General features: G+C 36.3%; 1 protein-coding gene across 10 annotated transcripts in view; it reads left to right on the forward strand.

The window, feature by feature from the left end:
• NFIB (nuclear factor I B) overlaps nucleotides 1-14,290 on the forward strand; it is a 256,854-nt gene that overhangs the window by 142,546 nt on the left and 100,018 nt on the right.

The following is a 14,290-nucleotide window of genomic DNA, read 5'->3' on the forward strand; positions in this document are numbered from 1 at the left end:
TGCCGTCATCACTATGTACCTAATCACTAATGTTTTACTTTTTGTTGGTGTTTTTTTGAAAATGAATATGCATGTATTTTATAGTTGTGTATCCTTCAGGTGCTAAAAGGCACTGCTGTTTGAAAAGCCAAAAAGCCTTCTTTCTTTAAAAATGCACAAGAGAAAGTAAAAATTTTCATGTTCATTATAATTTATCAAATCTCATTACTGTAAAAGGTGGGCTCTGGTGGTGGTTGACTGAGTCTTCATGAGGAGTTTTTGCAAATGAGTTTTTATTCCATAAGGTTCTTAATAGAATTCTCAGAATCAGGAAATAATGAAAATCAGGCTTTTCCTTTCGTGTAATGTATGCCCAATACTCTCTTGGTTTTCAGAAGTTGTTTCGGATCTAAAAATGACTTTTATAAGAAATCGTACTGTCTTTATGATTTTGTTTTTCCTAAGTTTGAAGACATAGAATTTTGATGTTGATTTAAGAGTAGTATCTTTTCTCATGCAGTAAAAACTAGTGCAAAGAAGAATTTCTAAAATTTTAATCTGATAAGATTTTTAATTGTACCTCTGACTTTAGTAAAAGAATGCTCTAAGAATAACGTAACGAAAACAAAAGCAAAAAAAAAAAAAAATTCAAATCAATCACATATACCCTCCACGTCCCAAAAGGATCTCATGTATCTTTTCATTGAAAATAAACCCCAGGTTTATAAAAGGTAATGATAAAAGTTTTCACAGGTCTACCTACTTTTACGTCCTTAATTTCTTGATCTTCCTATCATAATACTTTGCTAATCTGAAATTGAAATACCGGAAAAATCCTCAAAACTACAAGAAAATACGTCAGAACAGTCTTGCTTTAAAATGATATTAGAAAGATATAGCAAGTAAATACATAAGTAAAGATGCAAAGTCAATACAGTTTTTCTTCCTGAAAGACTGAAGGCAGGATTCTTCCTTGCCTACATTTTGTTCTTTATTTTTATCTTAAGAAAAATTTTTTCACCAACATATTAACTTCTTCTATATTGTACATGATCATATTATATGACAAAAGTAGTATATCCTTCAAAGATAAAAAAATCTCTAGTTATAGATTAAACTGTATACTAAGTTGATTTTTCTTTACTTTCATCAAAATCACTTAATATGACTACAAATTGCCAACAAAACATTCAAAAACTGAAAGAATTTAAACGTAATTTCCAGTTAAATTGATGATTTTATTTTTTGTGTGGATGAAACCACAAAGGTGAATTATTTAGAATATACTAAATTTTGTTAGAAATTTTCTAAAGTTGAGAAAACTTATCAACTTTACTAAAATTTCTTCTTTTTAGTTGACTAACATTTTCTCTGTGTAGCATGATAACCAAAAGTGAATTGTATCCAAACATTTTTTAAAAGCTTCGTTACTCATTTTACAAAGAACTGGGAAGGAGGGAAACCTTTTCTAGAAAAAGAGTTGATAAGTATTGTAAGTCAGACTAAACAAAGGATATGTTCTTTGCATTTGAATGACAGCTTGGTTTGAAATTAATAAAGCTGTTATTGTTTGAAATGCATTTCTGAACATGTACAGAGAGAACCATGCTCACTTAAAAATGTTCTGTGCTTGAGCTGAATGAATAATCTCAGAATAGTTATGCAATGACAGAATTTGATTTTCAGTATTTGTTGAGAAGCTTGCTTAAATTTTTCCTTTACTACAGTCAATGTAGCAGTTATTAATGTATCTGTTTCCATAGACTGTGACTAACAGAAACAATCAAGATGAAACATCTCTATTTTTTTTCCTATTAAATTTTCCTTAGAAATCAACCTTTTGAGAACTATGTCTTAAGACTGGAATATTGTAGGTAAATGCATACTATGATTAGTTGAATACTGTGTACATGTAAATTGTACATTGGTTACCAGTTTTTTCAGAAAGAGAATATAATAAAACATATAAAATATCAAAATTAAGTGGAATAAAATGAGAATTTTCTTTGATGATTCAAAAGCATTCCGTCATTTTAACTTGCTTTGTGTATCATTATATTTTGTCTAATAGTACAGATTATGAAGGAATTCTGTTTGATAAAAGTAAGAGTTTGTTCTGTAATACCTTGAAATAAATCAAGCCGCTAGGAATATTAAATAGTTTCTAGTTGGAAATGTGCAAAAATCATAACTTATTAAGATTTTTGTTTCACAATCAATAGGGATAAATTATACTTATTATTATAAGCTCTTTTCATAAATATAAGCCTGTTTGGTATTTTTAGAGCATAATTTATCTCTAGGAGCCTCTGTTCAACTGCTTTCTGGCTTTGGCTGAAGTGTGAAATCTCCGAAGTTCAAATTTAGTATAAGAAGAAGGGTCCATATCTTTATGGACAAATTCAATTTACTACCATATGCAATGAAACAGTCATATCGCTTTGCTGTTTGTATTGTTGTAGTAAAGAGAAAGTAAACTTTTGAAAAAGATTGCCTTGAGTGGGAGCACTGTCTTGTCGCTGCTGGTTTTCCACTGGGAGATGAGCAACCTCTGGACATTGCCACCTTCTTCTGTGTTTATTGCATAACAACTTGGGAAGAGACAAACATTCAAGATCTTTTCAAGGCAAAGTCTCTTTGAAATCTGTTTCCCTCTGTTGACATGAAGGTAGAGATCACGTCCAATCCTCCTAGAAGTACAGGTGCATGGGTCTCCCACAAATGTGCCATCCCTCTGGCTTGGATTTTCTCCAGCATCAGACATGACTGTCTGACATGGAGACACTTCCTTGCTGATTCAGAAGAACTTCCGAAACGTGACCTTGAAGCTCGTCATACTGTAGTATGGAGTCTATAGATAGGCTTTTAGTTTTTTAAACTGAAACTAGTGTTTAGTGTTGCCTTCTTGAGATTTGTATTTAGTAAGCAAACTAGTCACAGGTATTTGAACAAAAGCTATACATTTTGGGGGAGGAAGAATATTTGATACTTACTATTTTTAAATGCATTTAAATAGTTTTTTTATCAAGAAAAAATAGAGATGTTTTATCTTTCTGTTTCTTTTTAAATAATAAAATAATATTTTTTATTATTTAAAAGTACAAATAATGTATTTTTTAACATTATTTATGTCAAATAATTTGTCACCTTATATCCTTTCTGGAAAAAAATGGAACTAAAGAAATACTTGAATAAGTTAAATAGTCTTAGTAGTATTTCCTTATACTCTTACTATTTTGTGATTTAATGTTTTGTGTTTATTCTTTGTTACGTAGTAGGGATGGGCACTATAATCTTTCCTGGGATAAGGTGCCCCAAAAGTCTGACTTCATCCAAGGACATGACAGGATCATTTTGGTTAAGAAACAGTAAACTACTTCATTTTTTGTATGATTCACATTTTTCTTATTTATTTTGGGGTCAAAAGTTATATGTTTATATCTAGATGTTTCTTTTTGAACAGTAAATTAATCCCTTCTAAGCAATAGAACTGCAAGAGTCCGGTCTCAACTATAGCAAACGACTGTTGTGGACCAAAAGAGAATAAAGCATTAATTAAGGAACTTAGACACAGACCTAATTTTATTTTGAATGATTAAAACCTCCACTTTCACTTTTAGAAGGTGTGTGATTGGATTACATTCTTTTGAAATGAACTTTGATGTGCTATATTACTTTGTGTCTCTATATTCCTTGGGCTCTGAACTTTTAGAGTTCCCAATCCCAGACTCTTGCCCAGTCCTGGGGTAGTTGCTTTCCAAGGAAAACAAGACAATCTAAAAGTTGGACTTTGCCCCTCAGTCAGCTAGAAGTGGATGCCTCATTTTGGAGTGCAGGAAGAGTATAGGTTTGTGGGGAGTTGTCTCTTGGAAATATAACAAGGAAACATTGAATCCTAGGACACTTTTTGCAAATTCTATACTGAGAGCTTATGAAGCATTCTAAGTATCACTAACCAGAGCTTTCTTACCTAGAAATGACATGGACTTATCCTACTTTTCTTTTTTGCAAAATTTGTGAGATGCTTGTATTGTTTTGTGAGGTGCTTTTGTGTGTACTTTGGCAAAACCTCTGGCAACTATTAAGATCATATATTGGGTAAATGTCAAATAGTTTGTCATTTTGTATCCTTTCTGGAATAAAAATGGAACTAAATAAATAATTGAATAAGTTAAATAAAGTGTATCTATTAACTAGCAATATGCTTATCTTTCATTTAAGACAGTATTTTATGTTTATATAAATACCATCTTTGAGAGATCATACAGTATTTGCCTTTCTCTAACATATTTCATTTTAGCATAATGCCCTCAAGTCCATCCATGTTGTCCCAAATGGCAGGATTTTGTTCTTTTTATGGCTGGATGATATGCTATTCTATATGTGTACCACATACATATCACAATTTCTTTATTCATTTACCCACCAACGGACACTTAGGTTGTTTTTGTATCTTGGCTACTGTAAATAATGCTGCAATGAACATGGGAGTGTGTATTTCTTGAATTTGTGTTTTCATTTTCTCAGGCATAGAATCAGTGGATCATATCATAGTTCTATTTGTAATTTTTTAAGTGATTTCCATTCTCTTTTCCTTAGTGGCTACCCCAATTTACATTCCCACCCTTTTCTCCATAGCCTCTCCAACACTTGTCTTCTCTTTTTGATAATAGCCATTCTAACAAGTTCAAGGTGATATCTCATTGTGGTTTTGATTTGCATTTCCCTGGTGACTAATGATATAGAGCATATTTTTAGGTATCTGTGTATATCTCCTTTGGAAAACATCTATTTAGGATTTTTGCCCACTTTTAAATCAGCTTCTTTGAATCTTTTGCTATTGAGTTGCGTGATGTCTTTATATATTTTGGATATTATACCCTTATCTGATATATTATTTATAAATAGTTTCCCCATTCAGTAGGTTGCTTTTCGTTCTGTTGATGGTTTCCTTTGTTTTGCAGAGCTTTTTAGTTTGATGTCGTCCCACTTGTTTATTCTTCTTTTGTTGTTGCTCTTGGTGTCAGATTTTAAAATCACTACCAAAAAAAAAAAAATAGATAAAATAAAATCACTACCAGGGCCAACATCAAGCAGTTTACTGTGTTTATTCTAGAAGTCTTATGGTTTCAGGTTTTACATTCAGAACATTAATCCATTGACTTAAGTTTTTAAGTACAATCAGATAGTGGTCTAGTTTCATTCTTTAGCATCTGGCTGTCCAAATTTTCCAGTACTATTTATTAAAGAGACTGTCCTTTACCCATTGTATATCTTGGCTCATCTGTTAAAAATTCAGTTCAGTTCAGTTCAGTAGCTCAGTCGTCCGACTCTTTGTGACTCCATGGACTGCAGGATGCCAGGCCTCTCTGTCCATCATGAGCTCCAAGAGTTTGCTCAAACTCATGTCCATTGAGTTGGTGATGCCATCTAACCATCTCATCCTCTTTCATCCCCTTCTCCCGCCTTCAATCTTTCCGAGCATTAGAGTCTTTTCAGATGAGTCAGTTCTTTGCATCAGATGGCCAAAGTATTGGAGTTTGAGCTTCAGCATCAGTCCTTCCAATGAATATTCAAGACTTATTTCCTTTAGGATTGACTGGTTTGATGTCCTTTAGTCCAAGACTCTCAAGAGTCTTTTCCAACACCACAGTTCAAAAGCATCAATTCTTCAGTGCTCAGCTTTCTTTATGGTCCAACTCTCATATCCATACGTGACTACTGGAGAAACCATAGCTTTGACTAGATGGACCTTTGTTGGCAAAGTAATGTCTCTGCTTTTTAATATGCTGTCTAGGTTGGTCATAACTTTTCTTCCAAGAAGCAAACATCTTTTAATTTCATGGCTGCAGTCACCATCTGCAGTGATTTTGGAGCCCCACAAAATAAAATCTGTCACTGTTTCCATTGCTTCCCCATCTATTTGCTATGAAGTGATGGGACCAGATACTTACTCCTTGGAAGGAAAGTAATGACCAACCTAGATAGGATATTGAAAAGCAGAGATATTACCTTGCCAACAAAGGTCCGTCTAGTCAAGGCTATGGTTTTCCCAGAAGTCATGTGTGGATGTGAGAGTTGGACTGTGAAGAAAGCTGAGCACTGAAGAATTGATGCTTTTGAACTTTGGTGTCGGAGAAGACTCTTGAGAGACCCTTGGATTGCAAGGGGGTCCAACCAGTCCATTCTAAAGGAGATCAGTTCTGGGTGTTCATTGGAAGGACTGATGCTGAAGCTGAAACTCCAATACTTTGGCTACCTCATGCGAGAGTTGACTCATTGGAAAAGACCCTGATGCTGGGAGGGATTGGGGGCAGGAGGAGAAGGGGACGACAGACGATAAGATGGCTGGATGGCATCACCGACTCGATGGAAATGAGTTAGAGTAAACTCTGGGAGTTGGTGATGGACAGGGAGGCATGGCTTGTGGTGATTCATGTGGTCACAAGGAGTCAGACATGACTGAGCAACTGAACTGGACTGAACTGATGGGACTGGATGCCATGATCTTACGGTTTTCTGAATGTTGAGTATTAATCCAAATTTTTCACTCTCTTTCACTTTCGTCAAGAGGCTCTATAGTTCTTTTTACCTTTCTGCCATAAGGGAGGTGTCATCTGCTTATCTGAGATTATTGATATTTCTCCTGGCAATCTTGATTCCAACTTGTGCTTCATCCAGCCCAGCATTTCTCATGATGTACTCTGCATATAAGTTAAATAAGCAGGGTGACAATATACAGCCTTGACATACTCCTTTTCCTATTTGGAACCAGTCCTTTGTTCCATGTCCAGTTCTAACTGTTGCTTCCTGATCTGCATACAGATTTCTCAGGAGACAAGTCAGGTGGTCCGGTATTCCCATCTCTTTCAGAATTTTCCACAGTTTGTTGTGATCCATACAATCAAAGGCTTTGGCATAGTCAATAAAGCAGAAGTAGCTATTTTTCTGGATCTCTCTTGCATTTTCGATGATCTAATAGATGTTGGCAGTTTGAACTCTGGTTCTACTGCCTTTTCTAAATCCAGCTTGAACATCTGGAAGTTCTCAGTTCATGTACTGTTGAAGCCTGGCTTGGAGAATTTTGAGCCTTTCTTTGGTAGCATGTGAGATGAGTGCAATTGTACAGTAGATGAACATTCTTTGACATTGCCTTTCTTTGGGATTAGAATGAAAACTGACGTTTTCCAGTCCTGTGGCCACTGCTGAGTTTTCCAAATTTGCTGGCATATTGAATGCAGCACTTTCACAGGATCATCTTTCAGGATTTGAAATAGCTCAGCTGGAATTCCATCACCTCCACTAGCTTTGTTCGTAGTGATGCTTTCTAAGGCCCACTTGACTTCACATCCCAGGATGTCTGGCTCTAGGTGAGTGATCACACCATTGTGGTTATCTTGGTCGTGAAGCTCTTTTTTGTACAGTTCTGTGTATTCTTGCCACCTCTTCTTAATATCTTCTGCTTCAGTTAGGTCCATACCATTTCTGTTCTTTATCAAGCCCATCTTTGTATGAAATGTTCCCTTGGTATCTCTAATTTTCTTGAAGAGATCTCTATTCTTTCCCATTCTGTTGTTTTCCTCTATTTCTTTGCATTGATCGCTGAGGAAGGCTTTCTTATCTCTCCTTGCTATTCTTTGGGAACTCTGCATTCAGATCCTTATATCTTTCCTTTTCTTCTTTTCACAGCTATTTGCAAGGCCTCCCCAGACAGCCATTTTGCTTGTTTGCATTTCTTTTCCATGGGGGTGGTCTTGATCCGTACCTCCTGTACATTGTCATGAACCTCTTCTGTCCACATTTCTTCAGGCACTCTGTCTACCAGATCTAATCCCTTGAATCTATTTGTCACTTCCACTCTATAATCATAAGGGATTTGATTTAGGTCATATGTGAATGGTCTAGTGGTTCTCCCTGCTTTCTTCCATTTCAGTCTGAATTTGTCAGTGAGGAGTTCATGATCTGAGCCACAATCAGTTCCTGGTCTTGTTTTTGCTGACTGTATAGAGCTTCTCCATCTTTACTATAAAGAATATAATCAGTCTGATTTCGGTGTTGACCATCTGGTGATGTCCATGTGTAGAGTCTTCTCTTGTGTTGTTGGAAGAGGGTGTTTGCTATGACTAGTGCATTCATTTGGCAAAACTCTATTAGCCTTTGCCCTGCTTCATTCTGTATTCCAAGGCCAAATTTTCCTGTTACTCCAGGTATTTTTTGACTTCCTACTTTTGCATTCTAGTCCCCTATAATGAAAAGGATATCTTTTTTGGGTGTTAGTTCTAAAAGGTCTTGTAGTTTCATAGAATCATTCAATTTCAGCTTCTTCAGCATTACTGGTTGGGGCATAGACTTGGATTACTGTGATACGGAATGGTTTTCCTTAGAAACGAACAGAGATCATTCTGTCGTTTTTGAGATTGCATCCAAGTACTGGATTTTGGACTACTTTTGTTGACTATGATGGCTACTCCATTTCTTCTAAGGGATTCTTGCCAACAGAAGTAGATATAATGGTCATCTGAGTTAAATTCACCCATTCCAGTCCATTTTAGTTTGCTGATTCCTAGAATGTCGACGTTCACTCTTGCCATCTCCTGTTTGACTGCTTCCAATCGTTCCAGGTTCCTATGCAATATTGTTCTTGACAGCCTTGGCTTTACTTCCATCATCAGTCACATCCACAACTGGGTGTTGTTGTTGCTTTGACTCCATCTCTTCATTCTTTCTGGAGTTATTTCTCCACTGATCTCCAGTAGCATATTGGGCATTTTGCAACCTAGGGAATTCATCTTTCAGTGTCCTATCTTTTTGCCTTTCATACTGTTAAAAATTAATTGATCACATATGTTTAGGTCTATTTCTGGGCTCTTTATTCTGTTCCACTGATCTGTAGGTCTGGATTTTGCCAATACCACACTCTTTTAATTACTATAGCTTTGTAATACAGTTTGAAATCATGGTAAGATGCCTCTTGGTTTGTTCTTCTTTCTCTAGACTGCTTTGAGTATTTGGGATTTCTTTTTCTTCCATTGAAATTTTATAACTGCTGGTTCTATTTTTGTGAAAAATGCCATTGAAATTTTGATAGGGATGGCATTGAATCTATATATTGCTTTGGGTGGTGTGGGCATTTTAACTACATTAATTATTATAATCTCTGAGCACAGAGCATCTTGCCATTAATGTGTGTCTTCTTCAGTTTAATTAATGTTTTTTAGTTTTAAATATAGAGTTCTTTCAATTCTTCTGTTAAATCTATTCCTAGGTATTTTATTCTTTTTGATGTATTTATAAATGTGATTGTTTTCTTATTTCTTAGTTTCTTTTTCTGGTCATTATTAATATATAGATAAATGCAGCAATTTTTTGAGTATTAATTTTATGTCCTGTAACTTTACTGAATCCATTTATTAATTCTAATAGTTTTCTGATGGGGTTTTAGGGTTTTCAGTATAAAATATTATGCTATCTGTAAATAGTACCAGTTTTGCTTCTTCCTTTCCAATTTAGTTGCCTTTTATTTCTTTTTCTTTTTCTTCTTTTTCTAATTGCTCTGGCAAGGACTTCCCATACTATGATGAATAAAACTGGAGCCAGTGGGGATCCTTGTCTAGTTCATAATCTTAGAGGAAAAAATTTCAGCTTTTCCACTGAGTGTGATATTAGCTGCAGGATTATCATATATGGCCTTTATTATGTTGAGGTACATTTTCTGTGTATACACTTTGTTGAGAATTTTTATCATGAATCGATGTTGAATTTTGTCAGATACTTTTTTTGCATCTATAGAGATGACAGAATAATTTTTATCCTTCCTTTTGTGATGTGGTGTATCACATGGACTGACTTGTGGTTATTGAATGATCCTTGTATCACCTGAATTAATCCTACTTGATCATGGTATATAATTTTAATGTGGTACTGAGTTTGTTTTGCTAATATTTTGTTGAGGATTTTTAAAATCTATGTACATTAGGGATATTGGTGTATGAATTTTTATTGTTGTAATGGCATCTTCTTATACTTTTGGAACCATGGTATTACTAACCTCATGAGTGTGTACATACTTTTGATTTTTGGGTAGAGTTGGAGAAGGATTATATTGATTCTTTTTTGAATTCTTGATAGGTTAAGTGTATTCAGTTGGGAATAGCTGGTCATGATAGATTTGGTTTTCTACAGATTCTATTCTGGTGTCTTGGTTGGGCACTGCCAAAGAAAGTCATTTGTGATTTGGGGTTGCGCTTGAAATCTACATCTGTAAAGTTTTCTACTGTTCATCTAGGTCTGCACGCACATGGCAGATGCTAGGTGGACCTTGTGTCTTGCACCTCATCACCTTGTTCCTTAATGCTGGCCGTTTGTTCCAATGTAGTGTGGATTTGCAGGGGGAGCTGACAGTTCTGCCTGTCCTTATTATCCAATCTAGATTCTTGTAGACATCTCCTGACAAAGGTACTTAATGATTGCTCTGTTGGAAATTTCTAAACAATAAAATACATATGCAAAAAAATTTCACTGAAGTGGTCTAGTCCTGAATTTTTATTTTTTGAGAGGTTTTGGATTACTGATTATATATCCTTACTAGTAATTGGTCTGCTCAGAATTTCTATTTCATCATGATTCACTCTTGGTAGCTTGTATGTTTCCAGGAATTTATCCATTTCTTCTAAGTTATTCATTCCATAGAGTATAATTGTTCATTGTAATCTCCTGTGATACTTTGCATTTGTGTGGTATCAGTTGTAATATCTCTTCTTTCATTTCTGACTTTATTTATTTAAGGCATGTATCTTTTTTTTCTTGGTGATTCTAGATAAAGGTTTGTCAATTTTGGTGATCTTTTAAAGAACTAGCTCTTAATTTCATTGGTATTTTCTATTGTCATTTTATTTTCTATTTCATTTATACCTGTTCTAGTCTTTGTTTTTTTTCTCCTTCTACTAACTTTGGGCTTCATTTGTTTTTTCTAGTTCCTTGAGGTATGTATTTAGGTTGTTTATTTTAGATTTTCCTTATTTCTTGAGTTAGACATTTGTCACAATAACTTTCCTCTTAGAATGGCTTTTGTTGCAGCCCATAAAGTTTGGTGTGTTTCATTTGTCTCAAGGTATTTTTCTTGTGTGGTTTTTCCTTTGGTCCACAGTAGTATCTATTGACTATAATAATATGCTAGCTTTGCATTAAAAATTTTTTAAATCAAACAGTTTTTGAGGCTCATCTCTCCCCTACTCGACTTCATTGATATTGAGATTGAAGTTGCCAAAGGGTTGTCATGAAACTAATGAAACCAACCAAATAATTGTGAAGAAAACTAGCATCTGCAGTTGTAGTTATCATCTACAGGGATCCCTAGAACCTATATTTGACTTCTCACAATGTTTTTGTCAAAATTTAGCATTTGGAGCAAACAATATTCTCTCAATAGTTACAGAAATAATGCCACGTTTTTCTTTGCTGTTTAGGTATGATGGCAGACCATAGGTCCTAAATAACCTCAGAGCATGTTTTATTTTAGAATATCATTCATGTTTAAGATCAAAGAAAGGGAAATATTTACTCTGATTTTTTAATAATAGTCCATTCACTTCTCAGTTTATAAGTTCGTACCCACTCATTCTTATATCCTCATTTATTATATCCACCAGAATCAAGTTGCTGTTGTTTTTTTTTAATGGGGATGGTAAATGAACTATTTCATGATACATAGCTGCTGCTGGTGCTAATTCACTTCAGTCGTGTCCGACTCTGTGCGACCCATAGACGGCAGCCCACCAGGCTCCCCTGTCCCTGGGATTCTCCAGGCAAGAACACTGAAGTGGGTTGCCATTCCTTCTCCAGTGCATGGAAGTGAAAAGTGAAAGTGAAGTCACTCAGTCGTGCCTGACTCTTCAAGACCCCATGGACTGCAGCCTACCAGGCTCTTCCATCCATGGGATTTGCTAGGCAAGAATCAGTTCAGTTCAGTTCAGTCACTCACTCGTGTTTGACTCTTTGTGACCCCATAAATCTCAGCACACCAGGCCTCCCTGCCCATCAACAACTCCCGGAGTTTACTCAAACTCATGTCCATCGAGTCAGTGATGCCATCCAGGCATCTCATCCTCTGTCGTCCCCTTTTCCTTCTGCCCCCAATCTCTCCCAGCATCAGGGTCTTTTCCAGTGAGTCAACTCTTCTCATGAGGTGGCCAAAGTACTGGAGTTTCAGCTTTAGCATCAGTCCTTCCAATAAACACCCAGGATTGATCTCCTTTAGAATGGACTGGTTGGACCTCCTTGCAGTCAACTCTCAAGAGTCTTCCCCAACACCACAGTTCAGAAGCATCAATTCTTCAGCGCTCAGCTTTCTTCACAGTCCAACTCTCACATCCATACATGACCACAGGAAAAACCATAGCCTTGACTAGATGGACCTTTGTTGGCAAAGTAATGTCTCTGCTTTTGAATATGCTATCTAGGTTGGTCATAACTTTTCTTCCAAGGAGTAAGTGTCTTTTAATTTTATGGCTGCAGTCACTATCCTCAGTGACTTTGGAGCCCCCCAAAATAAAGTGTGACACTGTTTCCACTGTTTCCCCATCTATTTCCCATAAAGTGATGGGACCAGATGCCATGATATTAGTTTTCTGAATGTTGAGCTTTAAGCCAACTTTTTCAGTCTCCTTTTTGACATTCATCAAGAGGCTTTTTAGTTCCTCTTTATGTTCGTGCCATAAGGGTGGTGTCATCTGCATATCTGAGGTTACTGATATTTCTCCCAGCCATCTTGATTCCAGCTTGTGCTTCTTCCAGCCCAGCATTTCTCATAATGTACTCTGCATATAAGTTATATAAGCAGGGTGACAATATACAGCCTTGATGTACTCCTTTCCAGATTTGGAACCAGTCCTTTGTTCCACGTCCAGTTCTAACTGTTGCTTCCTGACCTGCATACAGGTTTCTCAAGAGGCAGGTCAGATGGTCTGGTATTCCCATCTCTTTCAGAATTTTCCACAGTTTATTGTGATCCACACAGTCAAAGGCTTTGTCATAGTCAATAAAGCAGAAATAGATGTTTTTCTGGAATTTTCTTGCTTTTCTGATGATCCAGAGGATGTTGGCAATTTGAACTCTGGTTATACTGCCTTTTCTAAAACCACCTTGAACATCTGGAATTTTACACTTCATGTACTGCTGAAGCCTGGCTTGGAGAATTTTGAACATTACTTTACTGGTGTGTGAGATGAGTGCAATTGTGCAATAGTTTCAGCATTCTTTGGCATTGCCTTTCTTTGGGATTGGAATGATAACGGACCTTTTCCAGTCCTGTGGCCACTGCTGAGTTTTCCAAATTTGCTGGCATATTGAGTGCAGCACTTTCACAGCGTCATCTTTCAGGATTTGAAATAGCTCAACTGGAATTCCATCACCTACACTAGCTTTGTTCGTAGTGATGCTTTCTAAGGCCTACTTGACTTCACATTCCGGGATGTCTGGCTCTAGGTGAGTGATCACACCATTGTGATTATCTGGGTCGTGAAGATCTTTTTTGTACAGTTCTTCTGTGTATTCTTGCCACCTCTTCTTAATATCTTCTCCTTCCATTAGGTCCATATCATTTCTGTCCTTTTTTGAGCCCATCTTTGTATGAAATATTCCCTTGGTATGTTTTCCTCTATTACTTTGCATTGATTGCTGAGGAAGGCTTTCGTATCTCTCCTTGCTATTCTTTGGAACTCTGCATTCAAATGGGAATATCTTTCTTTCTCCTTTGCCTTTCGTGTCTCTTCTTTTCACAGCTATTTGTAAGGCCCCCTCCAATAGCCATTTTGCTTGTTTGCATTTCTTTTCCATGGGGATGGTCTTGATCCCTGTGTTCTGTACAATGTCATGAACCTCCGTCCATATTCATCAGGCACTCTGTCTATCAGATCTAGTCCCTAAATCTATTTCTCACTTCCACTCTATAGTCACAAGGGATTTGATTTAGGTCATACCTGAATGGTCTAGTGGTTTTCCCTACTTTCTTCAATTTAAGTCTGAAATTGGCAATAGGAGTTCATGATCTGAGCCACAGTGAGCTCCCAGTCTTGTTTTTGCTGACTGTATAGAGCTTCTCCATCTTTGGCTGCAAAGGATATAATCAATCTGATTTCGGAGTTGACCATGTCTAGAGTCTTCTCTTGTGTTGTTGGAAGAGGGTGTTTGCTATGACCAGTGCATTCGTTTGGTAAAACTCTATTATTAGACTTTGCCCTGCTTCATTCCGTGCTCCAAGTCCAAATTTGCCTGTTACTCCAGGTGTTTCCTAACTTCCTTCTTTTGCATTCCA

Source organism: Bos taurus, chromosome 8, assembly GCF_002263795.3.
Source record: "Bos taurus isolate L1 Dominette 01449 registration number 42190680 breed Hereford chromosome 8, ARS-UCD2.0, whole genome shotgun sequence".
Taxonomy (NCBI): Eukaryota; Metazoa; Chordata; class Mammalia; order Artiodactyla; family Bovidae; genus Bos; species Bos taurus.